This window comes from Rhipicephalus sanguineus, chromosome 4 (genome assembly GCF_013339695.2).
Source record: "Rhipicephalus sanguineus isolate Rsan-2018 chromosome 4, BIME_Rsan_1.4, whole genome shotgun sequence".
Taxonomy (NCBI): domain Eukaryota; kingdom Metazoa; phylum Arthropoda; class Arachnida; order Ixodida; family Ixodidae; genus Rhipicephalus; species Rhipicephalus sanguineus.
In genome coordinates this window covers 211168815-211188702 of record NC_051179.1, presented here as the reverse complement: position 1 = coordinate 211188702, position 19888 = coordinate 211168815, and positions in this window count along the sequence as shown.

The following is a 19888-nucleotide window of genomic DNA, read 5'->3' as shown; positions in this document are numbered from 1 at the left end:
GAAAATAAGGTGCCGCTCGTTTCATGGCCGATCCCCCGCGGTGGGTTGCGCCAGGTTGCCAGAGAACAACCAACCAATCAACTAGCTCAGCTGTCTGTTATTCTAAGAAAAAGTAACCGACAGACATGACGAAATAAAATGAGAAAACCCAGGATGGAATGGGCTTTGAACCTGGGCCCTATGCATGGCAGTCGAGTATTCTACCACAGAGTCACGCTGGTGCTTGAAACTCCTTTGCAAAAAGACCCTATACAGGCGTCATGTCGGGCAAGGAATCGCGTTAACATGTGTAATTTAGCGTAACAGAAAAGTAAAATAACAACCAGTCATCACAAAATGCTAATTGCGCAACGAGTGTGTGGTTTAATGCTTCCTACCCACTGCAAAGTGTAGATGTACATGCAGATCCTGTACTGCTGGCTCACACCCACTCAGGGGGATTGGCCAAGAATCGGGTAGCTTAGAAACTAGAAATCAGAATAATTCCTTATTTTGTATAACAAAAAGAGTTCTTACAAGTTAATTTTGCGAGATAAATAATTATTAAAAAAAGAGAAAAGGTGGGTGGAATTAATTCTCATCGGATAAGAAATAAATTAATATGAAAAAGAATCTTGTATTTTACTTTTGGTTAACTATGGAACTTTGGAACTGTACTCAGCCATAATTCTTCATCCCCATCAGCCACATGCAGCATCAACAAAGTGCATATAATACTTTACAGATATGTAGCGGGTACCTCGCTTATCCGCGAAAGACGAATGGCGGCGTAATGAGTGCTGTGCTACTTCACAAAAGTTATGATTTATGACGTAGTCGATACCTTGCGAAAAGCCAAAACATCGAACATATTTGGCTTTGCCCGAAGCTGCGCTAAAAATTTGCATTAGGCAGTATCGTAATCGTCGGTGAATTTTCCTTACTTCAAGATTCCATGAGAATGAAATTACCAATTGAAGAATATTGCCGCGAAGCGTTTTACAGTTAGTTTTCTGCATGCCGATGACCGCCGGAACGTGGCCTTATCATCTCGGATCGTTATCCGAGACGCGTCGCGATTTATCTGGGATGATCGTGGCCTTGCACGTTGGCGACGAGATGGGCACAGATTCCTGGCGGATGTACAATTAGGTGCTTTTGGGGGCGTATCTCGAATGTTCGATGCAGCCTTAAAATTGAGCACGGGTGATTAGAGCAGGTATTCTGTTCCCCGACGGCTGCCGAGCACGTTGTTCGCCGCCGCCGAAGCTGAGGTGTGCAGTTTCTCTCATGGGCGCATGTCCGCCTAATGAACGGATTCTCTTCTATTCCACGAGCCTCCCAGTCTCCTGTCTTCGGACTGCCGCCATGACTACGTGACAATATGGTCATCTTTCTTTGGCTTGGGATAATAAATGGTGTCCCACTCGCAAATTGGAAGTGTCGTTTACAAAACTTCGATGCCGTATCGGGTCTTGATGTGCAGGCGGGTGAGCTGTCGAGCTTCTTCGGCACGTTGTAAGTAAGCGGCGGCATCGAGATTTCCTTCGTCGGTGACGTTGGGTAGCATGGCGTCGAGCGTCGTCGCCGGGCTCCTTCCGTAGACCAACTTGTACGGCGTCATCTGCGTCGTTTCTTGGACGGCCGCGTTGTATGCGAAGGTCACATACGGAAGGATGGCATCCCACATCTTGTGTTCGACGTCGACATACATGGCGAACATGTCGGCGATGGTCTTGTTTAGCCGCTCGGGGAGGCCATTTGTCTGTGGGTGGTACGCTGTGGTCCGGCGGTGGCTTGTTTGGCTGTACGTATCTCAGTATTGCCTGAGTTAGGTCAGCAGTAAACGCCGTACCTCTGTCGGTGATGAGGACCTCTGGGGCGCCATGACGCAGGAGGATGTTCTCAACGAAGAACTTCGCTACCTCAGCGGCACTGCCTCTGGGCAGGGCCCTTGTCTCGGCGTAGCGGGTGAGGTAGTCGGTAGCTAGGACGATCCATTTGTTTCCGGTATTGGACGTCGGGAACAGCCTCAGTAAGTCCATCCCGATTTGCTGGAACGGCCGTCGGGGTGGCTCGATAGGCTGCAGAAGTCCGGCTGGCCTAGAGGGCGGTGTCTTGCGTCGCTGACAGTCCCGGCAGGTCTTTACGTAACGAGTGACGTCGGCGGAAAGGCGCGGCCAGTAGTACTTCTCTTGTATTCTTGCTAGCGTGCGAGAAACAGCCAGGTGTCCAGACGTCGGGTCGTCTTGCAGAGCCTGGAGGACCTCTGGCCGCAATGACGAGGGTACCACGAGAAGGCAATCGGCTCGAAGCGGTGAGAAGTTTTTCTTTAGGAGAACACCGTTGCGCAAGAAAAACGACGTCAGTCCCCGCGTGAATACCTTGCGAACAACGGTGGTCCTGCCCTCAAGGTATTCCACAAGGCCCCCGAGTTCAGGATCCGCTCGCTGTCGTTCGGCGAAGTCGTCGGCACTTATGGTTCCCAAGAAGGAGTCGTCCTCCTTGTCGTCCTACGGCGGTGGGTCGACGGGGGCGCGAGACAGGCAGTCTGCGTCGGAGTGTTTTCTTCCGGACTTGTAAACGACGGTAATGTCGAATTCTTGAAGTCGTAGGCTCCACCGTGCGAGGCGACCTGAAGGGTCCTTCAAGTTAGCTAGCCAACACAATGCGCGGTGGTCGCTCACAACTTTGAAGGGCCTGCCGTAGAGGTAGGGGCGAAACTTGGATGCAGCCCAGATGATCGCCACTTACTCCTTTTCTTTTGTGGAATAGTTCGTTTCTGCCTTTGATAGCGACCGGCTAGCATAACTGATGACCCTTTCGTGCCCGTCAGTCTTCTGCAAAAGGACGGCGCCGAGTCCTACGCTGCTTGTGTCGGTGTGGATTTCCGTATCGGCGTATTCGTCGAAATGCGCTAGTATCGGAGGCATCTGAAGGCGTCGTTTCAGTTCTTCAAATGCTTCGATTTGCGCCGTTTCCCACTTGAATGGCACGTCGGTCTTCGTGAGGTGAGTTAGCGGTTCGGCGATTCGTGAAAATTCCTTGACAAAGCGCCTGTAGTAGGCGCACAAGCCGAGAAAACGGCGCACGGCTTTCGTGTCGGTGGGGGGGTGGGAAGGCAGCGATGGCAGCTGTTTTCCGCGGGTCTGGGCGAACACCACCCTTGCTGATCGCGTGACCCAAAAACAGTAGCTCCTCGTATGCAAAGCGGCACTTTTCAGGCTTCAAGGTGAGGCCAGAGGTCTTGATTGCTTGTAGTACAGCGTCAAGGCGCCGGAGGTGTTCGTCGAAGCTTGAGGCAAACACACTGACGTCGTCCAAGTACACAAGGCAAGTCTGCCACTTCAATCCGGCCAGCATGGTGTCCATAACGCGCTGGAACGTCGCAGGTGCCGAGCAAAGACCAAAGGCCATAACCTTGAACTCGAAGAGGCCGTCTGGTGTTATAAAGGCAGTCTTCTCTCGGTCTCTCTCGTCGACTTCGATTTGCCAATAGCCGGTCTTGAGGTACATCGACTAAAAGTACCTCGCGTTGTAGAGTCGATCCAGGGTGTCGTCTATCCGTTGGAGAGGGTAGACGTCCTTCTTCGTGATTTTGTTCAGGCGGCGATAATCGACGCAGAAGCGTGGGGTTCCGTCCTCCTTCTTCACTAACACCACGGGTGACGCCCATGGACTCTTCGACGGCTGGATGATGTCGTGGCGTAGCATTTCGTCGACTTGCTTCTTTATGGATTCGCGTTATCGCGTCGAACCTCTGTACGGGCTCTGCCGGAGTGGCCTGGAATTTTCCTCCGTCATGATGCGATGTTTTGCGACTGGGGTCTGGCGGATTCTTGACCATGACGAAAAGCAGTCCCTGTATTTCAAGAGCAGGGTTTTGAGCTGTTCTTGTTTGTGCTTCGGAAGGCTAGGATTGACGTCGAAAGCTGGTTGAGGAGCTTGGTTCGTCGGTGTGGGCTCGGAAGAATCGGCGATGGCGAAAGCATTGGTGGCTGCCACAATTTCTTCGATGTGTGGAGATAGGTTTAGCACAACGCTTACCCTGCGAGGCGACCGGCAAGGGACGCGGCGTTCTCCACTGCCGTAGCGAACAAAGACGCTACGGCCGGGTTCGTCGACTCCGGCCCGGCGCAGAAAAGGCACTCGAGGCAGGATGTCAACAAACAACACGGGTTTATTAAATACCCAAGATGCAGCACAGTACGACAGCTCACGGGCTTGCAGGCCGTAAAGGGAACTCCGCAAAACCGATCGAGTACGCTTGCCAGCGACGCTACGACTATCACACAAAGGGCAGCAGTCGAGCACACGAACGAGAAGCCGCCTGCTAGAGCAGCGCGTCAACCTCTCGTGCCAGCCTGAGAGCATCTCACGCGGGCAAGCCAGCGCCAGAGAGAAGCGAGCTCAAGGGGGAAGGGGGTTGTCACTGGTGGCCAATGAGGACAGGCGCAGCGCAGTGACGTAGGCTAGCGGGGTGGCGTGAGCATGACGAGACATGCGCGGCCGCATGCCCGGCGCCGGGAAGCCGACCCATGGCTCGCACCAGACAAAGAGGCCTGGCTCTGCCGCCGTGGTCGCCATACTGCCGATTAACGGCGGTTCCCGGCGCTCGAGCCGCGCGGGGCCAACACACGCGCTAATTGGGGAACGAGGCGCCAACGGGGAGGGCGCGCTCGATTCCCACATTCCCCCCTCCTAAAGACCTAGGCCAGCCTATGAAAGAGGCTGTCCGAGGCCAAGTGGCAAGGTCAGCTCAGCCGCAAGGGGGCTGGCCAACGGGGCAAAGTCCAACAGGGGGGTGACGTCTTCCCAAAGGTACAAGTCCATAGGTCGGCCATGGCCACGCAAAAGTTCCACCGAAAGTTCCACCACAAGGGGAGAGCCCACCGCAGGGAAGAAGCCCAGGAGGAACGCGGGCAAGACTGCACAAGGGCGGGCAGCCAGCCCGCTTGAAGTTCGCCGGACTGGAGATGTTGACAGCCGGGAACGTACGAGGCGTGGCTGCAAGTTGCGTGCGGCAGCCAACCGCCGGAAGTCGCTGGGACGGGGGCCACCCAGGAACAGCAGGCCGGAACAGCAGGCAGCCAGGAGCGGAGGCCGGAGCTACCACGCTCGGGCCTGGGCTAAAGCTTGAGTGGGCGAACCAGTCGCCAAGGGCGGCTGCCGAAGCTGCCAGGGGGGCAAGGCAGGATGGAGGTGGCTGCAGGGCAGAAGGCAGGAACCAGGCCCCCGCAGGTACGACCAGGCAACAGCAGGCCATAGGTTCAGCAACAGGCTGGCGGTAAGGTAGAGCCAGGCGCAGGGAGACGACCGGGCGACGCAGGAGTGGACAGAAGTGCCCCCGGCATAGCCGGCTTGCCAAAAAGGGGTGCCTGCCTGACCGTGCTGCCCAACAAAGGGGGCGCTTGCCAGGTTATGGCTTGGACAACACGTCAGAGTTTGTTCGGCCAAGAGGGCCTTCTACCACTTCCAGACGTGTGCCGCCGCACCTTAGCGGTTATTCTCCATTCACTGTCGTGGTATGGAATAAAGTCCAGCTACCTGTCAGTGGGAGAAAGGTTGCTTAGGTGCGTTTCCGCAGATTGTACCGATGGCGTGGCTTGGAGCCAGCCTTCTCACGGCTTTCCTGCGGTTCGGTGACCGCCTCCCCCCCTCCCAAGTCGTTGCTGCGGGCAACGAAAGGTTTGAGGTCGGAGACGTTAACTGGACCGCCGACTTGTCTCCCTTGGGAGTCAGCCAGCCTGTACACCAAAGGCGACACTTTGGTCTGCACTCGGTATGGGCCCAACCACTTGGCCGACAGGGAGGCAGAGATGCCTTTGGCGGCGTCACTCAAGACGTGATTGCGCCTGAGAACGAGATCGCCGACATCGTAGTGCACTTACCGATGCGACCGGTCGTATTGAGCCTTCGGTCCAGCTCGCGCTTTTGCCAGGTTGGAACGCGCCAGGTCGAGGGCTGCGTCCATCCGTGAGCGCAGTTCCGCCGCGTAGTCAGACGGGCCGGCGTTCGTGGCGGACGCCCCGCTACCGCCCCGCAGAACACGGTCCATGGGGTTAGGCAGCTCTCTCCCGAAGTTGAGGAGAGCGGGCGTGTACCCGGTTGAACGGTTCACCGTGGACAGCAAGGAGAAGCCTATCTCGTTAAGACAGGCATCCCAATCCCTGTGTTGCTGCGCAAAGGCGGTCAGCAAGGGCTTGAGGCTTCGGTTTATCCGCTCAGTCGGGTTGGCCTGCGGGTGATACGTGGTTGTCTTGCGGTGCTTAATGCCAAAGGCAGCACACGCATCCACAAACACATTGGCCGTGAAGTAGGACGCATTGTCCGTGATCAAGTCCGCCGCAATGCCAAAGCGGGTAAAGACCTCGGTCAACTTGTCCCAGATTGCGCGTGCCGTTAGCTTCCGAAGGGGAAACAGCTCGACCCACTTCGTGAAGTGATCTGTGACAGCCAGGAGAAAAACATGGCCTCTCCGGCTTCTTGGGAAAGGTCCCATAATGTCACAGGCCGCGACTTGCCAGGGTTGTTGGCTGTCGATCGGCTGCATGAGCCCGGGAGGCTTGCCCCCACGAGGCTTCACGCATTGGCACACGCGGTATGAGCTGGCGTAGTGAAGGGCATCACGCTTCATGCCAGGCCAGGTAGCAGAGCGGCACAACTTTTGAAATGTCTTAAGGCCACTCGCATGTCCGGCCAACCGCGAGTCGTGGAAATAGCCGAGGGTGGCTTTCCTTAGACTGCGGGGTATGACCACCTTGAAAGACTCCTGGGGAGCTTCTTCAGATGGGACATAGCGCTGGAGAACGCCATCAGCACCAAGCAGATACGAATCCAACGTGACCGCAGCAATACCAGTCTGCGTCCGGCACTCGGCGCCGACAGCAATACCAGCTGCCCGTTTGCGCCCGGCGGCTTGACCGCCCCGCTTCTCTTGCGAGCTCAGCTTTTTGAGCCCGTCAACAATTTGCTGACAAAACGGATCGTCCTGCTGTGCCTTAAGTAGGTCCTCTCTGCTGAAGACGATACCGGCGGACGTTACAGGGTCTACCAGGTATGCGTCCTCACCCGAGGCGGTCGACTCGAAAGCCACTGCGCCGTCGGGGTTCGCGCCTTTCGACCCATTGGAGCCAAGGGCCCCTGAGTCTACTCGGTGCGAGTGCTCTTGGGAGTGGCGGACACAAGTGTCAGACGCCAGAACGGAGGCACGCGACAAGGCGTCGGCCACGACGTTCGAACTCCCTTTCCGGTAGCGCACAACAAATTAGTTGTACCGCTGCAAGGTCAACGCCCAGCGTGCGAAGCGGCCCGAGGGCTCGCGCAAGCGCTTAAGCCAGGTGAGTGCCATGTGGTCCGTCTCCACCACGAATGGCACACCGTCGACGTAGCAGTGGAACTTCTGGACAGCAAAAACTATAGCGAGACATTCCCTTTCAGTTACGCTGTAGTTGCGCTCGGCGGCGTTAAGTGACCGGCTCGCAAAGGCGACTGGCCGGAGGACGCCGTCGTGCTCCTGAAGCAGTACCGCCCCGAGTCGGTAGAGCATGAGACTCTTAATCTCAGGGTCGTGGGTTCGGGCCCCACGTTGGGCGCCAGTTATGTGGAGATAGGTTTAGCACAAAGCTTACCCTGCGAGGCGACCGGCAAGGGACGCGACGTTCTCCACTGCCGTAGCGAACAAAGACGCTACGGCCGGGTTCGTCGACTCCGGCACGGCGCAGAAAAGGCACTCGAGGCAGGATGTCAACAAACAACACGGGTTTATTAACCCAAGATGCCGCACAGTACGACAGCTCACGGGCTTGCAGGCCGTAAAGGGAACTCCGCAAGACCGATCGAGTACGCTTGCCAGCGACGCTACGGCTATCACACAAAGGGCAGCAGTCGAGCACACGAACGAGAAGCCGCCTGCTAGAGCAGCGCGTCAACCTCTCGTGCCAGCCTGAGAGCATCTCACGCGGGCAAGCCAGCGCCAGAGAGAAGCGAGCTCAAGGGGGAAGGGGGTTGTCACTGGTGGCCAATGAGGACAGGCGCAGCGCAGTGACGTAGGCTAGCGGGGTGGCGTGAGCATGACGAGACATGCGCGGACGCATGCCCGCGCGCCGGGAAGCCGACCCATGGCTCGCACCAGACAAAGAGGCCTGGCGCTGCCGCTGTGGTCGCCATACTGCCGATTAACGGCGGTTCCCGGCGCTCGAGCCGCGCGGGGCCAATACACGCGCTAGTTGGGGAACGAGGCGCCAACGGGGAGGGCGCGCTCGATTCCCACAGATGTAGGCGACTGCCGTGCCTTTGTTTACGTGCTTATACACGTTGCTAAAATTTCTGAGCGTCACTGTTGCTTTGCCTCCCCGCAACTCTGCTATTTCTCTTGCGACGCAAATCTCGCGGTTAATCAACTGGTGCTGGTCGCCTTCAACGACGCCTTCCAGGTCTGCTACTTTCTGAGTGCCGACGGAAATGATGACGCTGGAGCGAGGAGGAATGGTGACCTGGTCTTCCAGCACATTCAAGGCATGCTTCCCTGGCGGCGTGTACTGCGGTAATGCTTTTTCTGTAGATAGAGTTATCGACTTGGATCTGAGGTTGATGACTGCACCTTGAAGGCCTAAGAAGTCCATACCAAGGATGACATCTCGGGAGCAATGCTGAAGGACTACGAAGCTTGCGGGATTAATCCGGTTGTTGATGGAGACCCTCGCTGTGCAGATTCCTGCCGGCGTTACTAGGTGACCTCCAGCTGTCCGGATTTCGGGGCCTTCCCAGGCGGTCTTGGCTTTCTTCAGCTTCGTCGCGAACGGCCCACTGATGACAGAATAGTCGGCTCCAGTATCGACGAGAGCGGTGACGTTGTGGCCGTGGATGAGTACGTCGAGGTCACTCGTTCGTTGCCTACCGTTTCGATTTGGTCGCGGCGTCGGATCAAGGCTACGTCAGTTTGTCCCGCTGCTTCGACGTTGCGTCGTCAGGTCTTCTTCGGGCCGTGAAGTTTCGACGTCAGGGCTTCGTTCGGCTTGCGGCGTGTTCTTTAGATTTTGTTGCGGCGTTGTCGTCGGCGGCGGAGGATCTTCGGTATTTCGTCGTACAGCAACCGCACCTCCATCGCTTGCTGCCCTTAGTTTTCCGGATACGGGCTGGGTGACCGGCCTCGCGTTGGGCCAGTGTATGGTCGGCGTTGGGGCGAGAGGTAGCGGCCTGGCTACGGCGAACGGGAAGGTTGTCGGGGCGTCCATTACGTTCCCGCGAGGTAGTCGGCGATGTCGCGTGGTCTTTCCCCTCGCTGTGGACGCGGCGCGTCGATGGCGAACCCACGCAGTCCCATCTGTCTGTACTGGCAGCGGCGGTAAGTGTGGCCAGCTTCCCCGCAATGGTAGCAGAGTGGGCGGTGGTAAGGGGCGCGCCAAACGTCTGTCTTCCTCGGCGTGTATAGCTGGCCGGCTGGCGGGCGGTATGACGTCGGTGGCGGCGGCGGTGGTGCCTGGCGGCGGAACTGCTGGGGCGGCGCGGCGTCTTGACGTGGGCGAGGAGGGGGGGGGGGGGGGGGCGTTGCATCGGCTGCAGCAGCATAGCTCACTGCTTGAAGCTGCCGCTGCGCTGACTCGGGGGTGCCCCGAGACTGCTGGATTTCCTCTCGGATGATGTCGGCGATCGAGGCAACTTCAGGCTGTGGTAAGGGTAACAGCTTGCGCAGTTCTTCCCGCACGATCGCTCGGATCGTTTCACGCAGGTCGCCGGAGCCTACGGCATGAACAGCTGGGCTGTCTTGAATTGATCGGCGATTATACTGGCGGTTGCGCATTTCCAGCGTCTTCTCAATCGTCGTCGCCTCTGAGATGAATTCTTGAACTGTCGAGGGTGGGTTGCGCATCAGCCCAGCGAAGAGCTCTTGCTTTACGCCTCGCATGAGCAACCTGACTTTCTTGTCCTCGGGCACGGCTGGGTCAGCGTGGCGGAACAGTCTGGTCATTACCTCTCCAAAGATGGCAACGCTTTCATTTGGAAGTTGGACCCGCGGCTCTAGCAAGGCTGCGGCCCTTTCTTTTCTGACGACGCTTGCAAACGTCTGCAGGAAAGCGCTGCGAAAGGTGTCCCAAGTTCGAAGAGTGGACTCCCGATTGTCGAACCAGGTCCTTGCTGCGTCTTCAAGGTAAAAGTAAACGTGGCGCAGCTTGTCCTCGGAGTCCCAGTTTCTGAATGTTGAGATCCTTTCGAAAGTCTCGAGCCAGGTTTCCGGGTCTTCTAATGACGACCCGCGGAAGGTTGGCGGCTCCTTGGGCTGCCGGAGTAGGATCGGCGCAGGCTGCACGGGGTCGGTCATCGTCGCTGCGGTCGGTGTTGGGACCTGGGGCTGCCTGGTTTGTTCGGGAAGGAGCCCGTGCTCTGGCTGCAGTCCCTTCTGGCTGCGGCTTGTTCGACGATCCGGGTTTTCTTTGCCGTCGTCCTCCTCGCGGCTTGGGCTTGGGTCAGCGCTTCGCGGGGGCGTCCGGATCATGGAAGAACCAGCACCTCCACCAGATGTCACGTGGTCGTGACGTTGACGAAGACAACAGTCAGCGCGTCCGAGATGAAACTGTTTATTTGGCCGTACTTGTGGCCGAGAAACTGAAAGTCAAACTACAGCAATACACTGATAACGGCGAACAGAGCGTCGACCGTCGATCAAGTGACAAGCGGTCAAGCGCGTCGGCTTTTATACAGGCGCTACCGAACTTTCCAGCAATATCGCTGGTGGCGGCGTTTTCTCTAGACAAAGCTGGAACATTCGCGTGTGGGGCGCAATCTTAACAAAACGATCTACTACAATCGCGAAGCTTCTCGAACACTGCTTCGCGGACAGCGTCTGGCGTTGATAACCGTCCCTGCCGGTCAAACCCGAATACATCAAAACAAGAGAAGAAGTGGGCGTGGCAATAGTTATGCTAAAATGACGACATAGCGTATTTTTATGCAGACAAAAGTAGTGTTCAAGAAGACTAAGCAGTTTTGCCACGCGTCTGGAGCGGTCGTGAATATGGAGAAAACTAAGATTTGGTTTAAGAGGAACAAAACCCTCGAGATCTGCTAATATTATTTGGAACAGTGCACCGCTCAAGCACCTTGTGCCTTTGCATCGAATACGGAACACTAGGCCGCACTGCTCGTCAGCACTCACGCTTGTCAAGCGCGCCTTGCAAGCATGGATGGGGTGAGGAGAACTTTCTGTGTTCGCCTGTGCACAAGTATGCAATGTATTCCGCCGCCGTAGTTCCGCACGACGGATGCCAACGCCATAGAACCGCGTTTACGCGAAGAATAGAGACAAACTTCGGAGCAACACAGTCTATATAAAGAAAGAATTGTAGTAGGCGCGTTCCTTATAAATGTACCGTGTTTGTAATAAGCCAAGCCATTTTTAAAATACGGCTTCGTTGCTGAATTCGAGGCTCTGACTTACTAATGTTTGAAGTTTGAAAAACAGAGCGTGGACTAAAATGTGCTCTATTTTCGGAAAAAGACGCACCTAATTCCATTCCCATTCCATTCCGTGCAAAAGGGGCTTATTTCCATTCCCGTTACATTCCTTCAAGCCTTGTCCCCATTCCATTCCGGGGTCGCGAACACGTGGAATGATTCCGGAGTCATTCCAATTCCGGAGTGGCAACTCCGCAGCACTGGTTACTACTGCCTTGCGCAAACCGCGCCAGAATGTCTGGGAACGTTCCAGATTTGGAATGATCTGTTAGGCTTGAGCGCGGAACCCCGAACAGCTGAGTCTTTTCTTGAACTAACGCGGCCACTGCCGATAAGGCTGGAATGTTCGATGTCGCATGTATAAATGCCGACGCGCCTTAGCGCTGAGCAGCTTATCGACGGCCTACGCTCTGTTCGCCGCTATCAGTGTACTGTGTGTATTTCTGTTGTTTTACTTTCCGTTTCCCGGCCACAAGTTCGGCCAAATAAAGAGTTTCATCTCGAACACGCCGGCTGCTGCCTTCGTCGACGTCACGACCCCGTGACAGTATGAATTTCATGTAGTGGTAGGAGTCTCCCTAACGCATGTAATATTGCGTGGTAGAAACGTAGAATCGCGCCAGGGGTCATAACATGTGAATTTCGCAACGAGTGGGTGTTAAAGGCACTCACTCAAACTGTACTGAAATGAAATGGAGTGGAAGTCGGGGAGCCAGCCTCCGCAGCGCTCAGTAGGGCGCCTCAGTGCCAGCGTTGAACGAAGGAACGCTGTCACCGAGGTGAGGTGCCCTAGCGCTGAGACAACTGAAGCGCGTCCTGTCGGCGCTCGTTTATAGTGTCATTGTACAGTGCTTCACTTCACCTCTCCAAGACGGCGACAGCGCCCCACGCCGACAAGCTCACTGCGAAAGGGAGAAAGTGTAAAAGATATAAGGCGCGTTTGTAAAGGCTCGTGCATGAGATTCGATGATGTGCTGGATAAAGCGCCTGACTCCCATAATCGCGGACCGAGAGGTCGTGGGTTCGACTCCCACGTCATCCAATTCAACGAAATTTTTCTTGTTTTTCTATGTTATTTGTTCGTGTGCGTATTACGGACGTCACATGCGTGACGCAAATGATGCGTCAGTGAAGTCCTGGTGGACCCCGGCATAAAACACTTTCTTGTTAAGAGTGACCGAAGTTTTCAGGCTCTTGACAGTAAAAGCAAAAAAAAAGGATATGGCACCAGACCAGACCTGTATAAATAAAAATTAAGTGGAGGTATAGCAGCACACCGACAGCCGTCGCTACAATCTTCGACGACGCTTCGTGGAATACCAGCCCGGCGACCGTGTGTGGGTCTGGACGCCGATACGCCGACGTGGGCTTAGCGAAAAACTCCTTCGGCGATACTTCGGGCCATACAAGGTTCTTCGACGCCTCGGCGCTCTTGACTACGAGGTCATCCCGGACGGCATTACGAACTCCCAGCGACGCCGCACACGACCTGAAGTCGTCCATGTCGTGCGCATTAAGCCGTTTTTTGCGCGTTAGCGAACCTGGGGACTCTATTTTTTCCTTTGTTACTGTAATTTATTTGTGTATGCACTTGTTTTTTTTCTCTTCTATGTTCTTTCACAAGCATCGGGACGATGCTTTTTCAGAGGGGGGCAATGCCACGCCCACTTCTTGTCTTGTTTTGATGTATTCGGGTTTGACCGGCAGGGACGGTTATCAACGCTAGACCCTGTCCGCGAAGCAGTGTTCGAGAAGCTTCGCGATTGTAGTAAATCGTTTTGTTAAGATTGCGCCCCGCACGCGAATATTCCAGCTTTGTCTAGAGATAACGCCGCCACCAGCGATATTGCTGGAAAGTTCGATAGCGCCTGTATAAAAGCCGACGCGCTTGACCGCTTGTCAGTTGATCGACGGTCGACGCTCTGTTCGCCGTTATCAGTGTATTGCTGTAGTTTGACTTTCAGTTTCTCGGCCACAAGTTCGGCTAAATAAACAGTTTCATCTCGGACGTGCTGACTTGTCTTCGTCGACATCATGACCCCGCGACAATATATTTAAGCTTAAACAATATTAAAACTTCACCATTCGTTCAAACAGACTGACCATGCAAATACTATAGGTAGCGGGACAACTGCCCCCTTAGGGAATTAGTAGGGTGGTTGTACTGCACGAGATACGTCACCAAGCTACTATCCCCAATGTGTTTTGCGTACTTTTGCAGTTCTTAAGGCATTTGACGGCATCAGCTTTATGGGTCGTTCATTCTTAGCTCAATAAAAATATCGAGATGCATTTCTTACGTTGAGGAATTACAGGAATGGATGCCCGGCCATTCCCGGAGTGGGAATGGGCTAAGATTTTTTTCATTCCGAGGAATTGAAAGGAATGGAATTGCGGCAACTTCTAATTCCCCGGAATGGAAGTGGAATGGAATGAATGCGCCCATTCCGCAACACTGGTAGTAACGCGTGTAAGGGGGCGTTAACATAAAACATAGAAAGAAAGGAGCGCGTGTGGTACTACCCCCTCTGAAAAGGGCATCGTCCCGATGCTTAAACAAAAAATGGAAGTGCATACACAAAGAAAGTGGAATAATAAAGCAAAAAGTACAGTCCTCATGTTCGCTAACGCGCAAAAAAGGGCTTTGTAGTGAATGAACGGAATTTCTGAAAGAAATGTATATGTTTGTGAATTTTTGCTGGAACTTTGAGATGTTTGTGCGGATTGTGAGACTGAAGACGACGGCGACATGAAGGCGAGCCAGAGGCAGGTGGCATGCGCGGCGGCGGCACGAGAAAAGAAAAAATCACAGCATATCCACGGAGTGAATTATGATGAGTGGGCGAAGCTGCGGAGGTTCATCGGTAAACCGTGAATCTTCCGTGAATTCTGCCCAGTACATCATCACCGACGTGAGATCGGGCGCGTTTATACTAAAGGTTCGATGAGAATTATGACGATTTGCAGCTCACTTTAATTTTACATGTACGCTGTGAATTTTCATTGTTTAATCACGCACAGGAGCAATCGCACACACGCACTACCTTGGAGGTCAAAATCCAGTGCCTATTTATGCGGGGTGGTCAGTGAACGGTTGTGCAGCGCGAGCGGTCGGTTTTTTCAATCAAGACGCTGCCGCGACGCTGCCTGCGTCGGCGCCGCAGCGCCGCGAGGCAAGATAGGGGCGGGGGGGGGGGGGACCGTAGGAGGACCATGAGGCGATGCGAAGCCGGAGCACCTCCACGATCGCGTTCCGTTGGCGTTCGTTGGGCATGCTATACTCGCGGACAACTTTTCTTGGCAATGAAGCGAAGGCTACAGAGCCACAATGCACGTATCCTAACGCTAATGAATGTAGTCCCACAATTGCGTCCGTATTTTCTGCGTGGGATATATAAAATACTCCTTCATTTTCTACATGTAGCTTTTTGAGGGGGAACGCAGTGCACACAAGCGAGATATTTGTATTTCTTTTAATTTATACGTTGTCACTTTGCGTTTTCACATGCGTAAAAACCGTGAATCTTCCGTGAATTCTGCCCAGTACATCATCACCGACGTGAGATCGGGCGCGTTTATACTAAAGGTTCGATGAGTTATGACGACTTGCAGCTCACTTTAATTTTACATGTACGCTGTGAATTTTCATTGTTTACAAAACCATTGCTTTAGAAAACACCTTGCGTCTTTCGTTAAGCAGCTGGCGTCTTTTTCGTTTTGCTTTAGAAACATCTGGCGTTCTTTCGTTTTGTTTTTACAAAACATCTGGCGTCTTTCGTTGGTTTATTTCATCAATCAACGGCGTTTTGAACAAAATTTTTATTGTTTAATCACGCACAGGAGAAATCTCACCAGGCACTACCTTGGAGGTAAACAATGGCTGCTAATGGGAATGAGAGACAGAAGAAGTCGGCTTTTAGCTAACACTTACACTTCTACAGAGACAGAAGAATTCGGCTTTTAGTTAACGCGCACGCTGCGAATTTTTTATTGTTCAACAACGCACAGGAGAAATCTCCCACCGGCACCACCTTGGAGGTCAAAGGGTAAGACTTATTACTCACTACTACGAGCACGACGAGGGACGAACGGGTGCCGCCTTAAGGAGCTTCGCCCCTCAAACAAGAAGAAAAGAAGACGAGAAAGAAGAGAGGCGCGTGTGGAACGCGCAGAGGGCTGAGCGAAGCTAGCCGAAGGACACGCCGGACCAGGGCGCTGTCCGAGAAGTTGTCGTGGCCGTGCTCAGCGAGGACGGGTGCTTGCCTGGTGTTGCGGGCGTTGGCGGTGGCTCCAGCGAGGACGTGCCGGACCAGGGCGCTGTCCATGGAGCTCCTCCGGCCTGTTCTTGGTGGGACCTGGGGAGCCGAGGTACCTGCCTGAGGCTACCGATACCGGGCGCGGCTCCTGCTGTGAAGCACACGGGACGTGTCACCTGCGTGCCTGGGTGTGGTGGTTCTTGGGCCCTCAGATGTAGGAAAACCAAGGCACGAACAAGAAACACATTTATCGACTTGACACTCACATAATTACACACACACAATTACACACGCTTTGTCTCACTGAACAACACAAATATCCTTTAAGTCCTAAATCTCAGAGTTATTAACCTACACGCGAGAGGATCGGCGCGTCCTGACGTCTAGGGCCGTCGAGCGTCACTCACAGTACCGCAGTCAGGTAGCGATGATGCCAGCACGAGGCGGAGAGGTGAGTGATGCAGTCGTGCGAAGGTGCACGAGCAGACGACGACCTGCTCGTCGCGGAACGCACAGGCCCACGCTGACGACAGCCGACTCGGACGTGGCACCACGGCCACGATCTCGGCTCCGGAAAAGGGTCCGCTTGGACGTGGCGCCGAGGCCACGATCTCGGCTCCGGAACGGGGTCAGCTCGGGTTGCGCCGGAACCGCCTGGACGTGGCACCGAGGCCACGATCTCGGCTCCTGGCCCGCACGCTCGTTCACCACAGGAACAGCTGCTAGGCCCGGCCCGTAACGATTGCTCGTTCCCGGGACGCTCGTTCCTGGCCGCGTTCTTCCAGCCCGGCGACGTTCTCCAGCTCTCGAGCTTCGCGAGCGTCTCGCTCGCGCACACCGTCGTCGTCGTCTTTGGTTCCGTTTTCTCCTTCGGTTGTGGGTTACAGTCTCTTACTACCACACTGGGCTTGCCTTCAACGACACTCGTCGCCGCATGTGGACTGACCCTCGTCAAGGCAACGTCGTCTACGAGTCGTGAGACTTCGTTTTCTTGCTACCTTGAACGGACATTCCGGGGTTAAGACTTTCACAATAATTGATGTGTGTTTATCTCTGTGCTTGTTCTCCGTGATCGTCCCTAGAATCCCTTGTCCCCATAAATGTTTATTGAAACTTATTCGTGCGTATTCTCTTGTCGCCTGTTCCGTTGAGCCACGCACTCGCAAACGTGACGAACTACCACTCGGTCCTTACAATTTTCTGGCGTCCGCGAGACAGGACCAAGCTCTTCCGTACACCTTAGAGCCTCACGTTGCTTGTGTGTGGTGGGCGGCAATTGACCAAAAGAGAACGCTCGTTGAGTTAGGGAAGGAGATGGGACTCATGGGAGAGGCCTTGCAGACATGGGTTAGCGTAGAACAGAAGGATATGAGGGATCAGCGAGCTAAGGAGCGGGAAGAAGCGAGGGTAGCGGCGCAGGAGGAACATACGCGAGAGTTAGCGCGTATGGAGGCTGAACGGGCGCTCCTCGAAGAGCGAAGGCGTGTCTTGGAGGCAGAGCGTTCGAGTCCGAGAGTCGTAGGCAATGAAACAGTTGGTGGTCAGGGTTTTCGCAGCCCCCACAAGATGATTCCTCCCTATAACGAGGGTAGGGATGAACTAGATGCCTATATACAACGGTTTGAAAGAGTGGCGTCTAGTCAAGGTTGGCCACAAGACAAGTGGGCCTTATCGTTGAGTCTTTGTCTGACGGGCGAAGCACTAACGGCAGTAGGTCGGATGTCCGCGGAAGACGCTACCGATTATGCCAAGCTGAAGCAGACGCTACTGCAGCGGTTCCGCTACACGGAAGAAGGATACCGTGTAAAGTTCCGGGATGCGAAGCCTGAAAACGCTGAGACAGCACGACAGTTTGCCGGTCGTCTTCTAGGCTACTTTGACCACTGGCAAGAGTTACCCAAGACAGCAAAGACCTATGAAGCGCTGCGAGACAAAATCGTGTCTGAGCAGTTTTTACGACGCTGCGAAGAAAAACTGGCGATCTTTCTGAAGGAAAGAGGATGTGATGACCTTGACACACTCGCAAAGACAGCTGACCAGTACTTGGAAGCTCAAGGCATCCATAACCTTGCTAAAGGCAAAGAAACCAGAGAAGAGAAGGGAAAGCCGCCTGGCCAGTATAAAAGATCTGCGACGACAGCAAGCAAGGGAAAACCTCTCTGCTTCCTCTGCAGCAAGCCGGGACATAAAGCTTCCGACTGCTGGACCAGAACGAGGGCACCAAAGCCACCATGCTGGAAATGCAAGAAGACAGGCCACAGCGCCGATATGTGTCCCACCGGCTCTGAGAGACATGGTGAAGCTTCATGCGCTGTTGTAAGACAGGAAGAATTGCAGGATGAGCAGGAAAAACAACGGAAGCCTGCCCAAACCAGTGCATGCAAAAGTCATGGTATGCTGGACGTTGCCCAGAGCTGTACAACGTGCTGTGGAGCGCTGGAAAAGATGCCGACGGTAATTGGTCGTTTTGAGGGAACCTTGGTGACGATCTTGCGAGACACCGGCTGCAACACGGTTGTAGTGAAACGGTCCCTCGTTCCCGACTCCAAGCTAAGTGGTAATAACCGCGTCATACGCCTACTCGACCGGTCTGAAAAGAGTTTGCCGGAGGCCGAACTATTTATTGATTCCCCGTTCTTCAGAGGAGTTGCGGTCGCCGTTTGCATGGAGAACCCTTTGTACGAGGTCATCCTTGGCAACATCGAAGATGCTGTCCCAATGGCGGATCATGATTCCAAGCAAGCAGATTCATCGAAAGAGGAAGCCAAGGATACAGAGAAAAAGCGTGAAGTACAGAGTGGGGAAGTGACGGCCGCTGCAGGAAAGACGGAAAAGCTGCAAAAATTACCTGCACCGCAAGTTGACCCCTTAAACGTCAGCCGGGAAGTACTTCGGCATTTGCAGAGCACGGATCAGACACTGGAGGCTTGTTTCCAAGCATTGGACCAAACAACAACGTCCAAGAAACGAGCTACTACCAAGTTCGTGCTGGTCCATGGCATCCTTTTCCGGCATTACCAGACTGCCGAACAGCGACACTTCGAACAACTGGTGGTTCCGAACAAGCTACGCGCCACAGTAATGAAGATGGCACACGAGGGATTGCTTGCTGGGCATCAGGGACAAAAGAGGACCATAGACCGAGTCCTTGAGGAGTTTTATTGGCCTGGAGTACAAGCGGATGTCACACGCTTTGTAAAATCGTGTGACATATGTCAACGTACAGTACCCAAGCACCTCGTGGGTCGTGTGCCTTTGGGGAATATGCCCATAATCGAGAGTCCATTCCACCGAGTGGCGATTGATATTATCGGTCCTCTGTCCCAAACTTCGGAAAAAGGAAATAGATACGTTTTAACCATGATAGACTTTGCCACGCGCTACCCTGATGCGGTAGCCTTGCCGAGTATTGAAACGGAGCGAGTAGCAGAAGCGCTACTAGAAATGTTCGTTCGCGTTGGAGTCCCCCGGGAAATCGTGAGTGACCGTGGCAAGTCATTTACATCTCGTCTGATGCAAGAACTGGGACGATTAATGTCGTTTAGACAACTCCTCTACGCCGTACCATCCCATGGCGAATGGGCTTGTGGAAAAATTCAATGGAACCCTCAAACAGATGATTCGGCGAATGTGTCAGGAGTGCCCTAAACAATGGGACAGGTACTTGGCTCCACTACTGTTCGCTTATCGCGAGGTCCCGCAAGCGAGCCTTGGTTTGTCGCCATTTGATCTCCTTTACGGACGATTCGTGCGTGGCCCAATGTCCATACTTAAGGAATTGTGGGCAGGCGAAAACGTCGATTGGGAGATGAAGACCGCGTACAGAGATGTCATCGAGCTAAAAGAGAGGTTGCAGAACACCTGCAAGATAGCTCAAGAAGAGGTCCAGAAGGAAAAAGTTTCACAAAAGAAGTATGATGACAGAACGAAAAGACCTCGAGAGCTGTATGCAGGCGATAGAGTGTTGCTGCTCCTTCCATCGGAGAAAAATAGGCTACTCCTCACATGGAAAGGTCCCTTTACAGTCATCGAGAGACGCAACGACTGGGATTATCTAGTAGACCTGGGTTCGCGAGTTAGCTTATTTCACGCTAACCTCCTCAAGAGATATGAGGAAAGGGAAATCGAACCCCATCACCGATAGGGTCCTTTCGAACAAAGATGTGTTAGGTTTGCTCAGAACTATCGCAAAAGAGGTG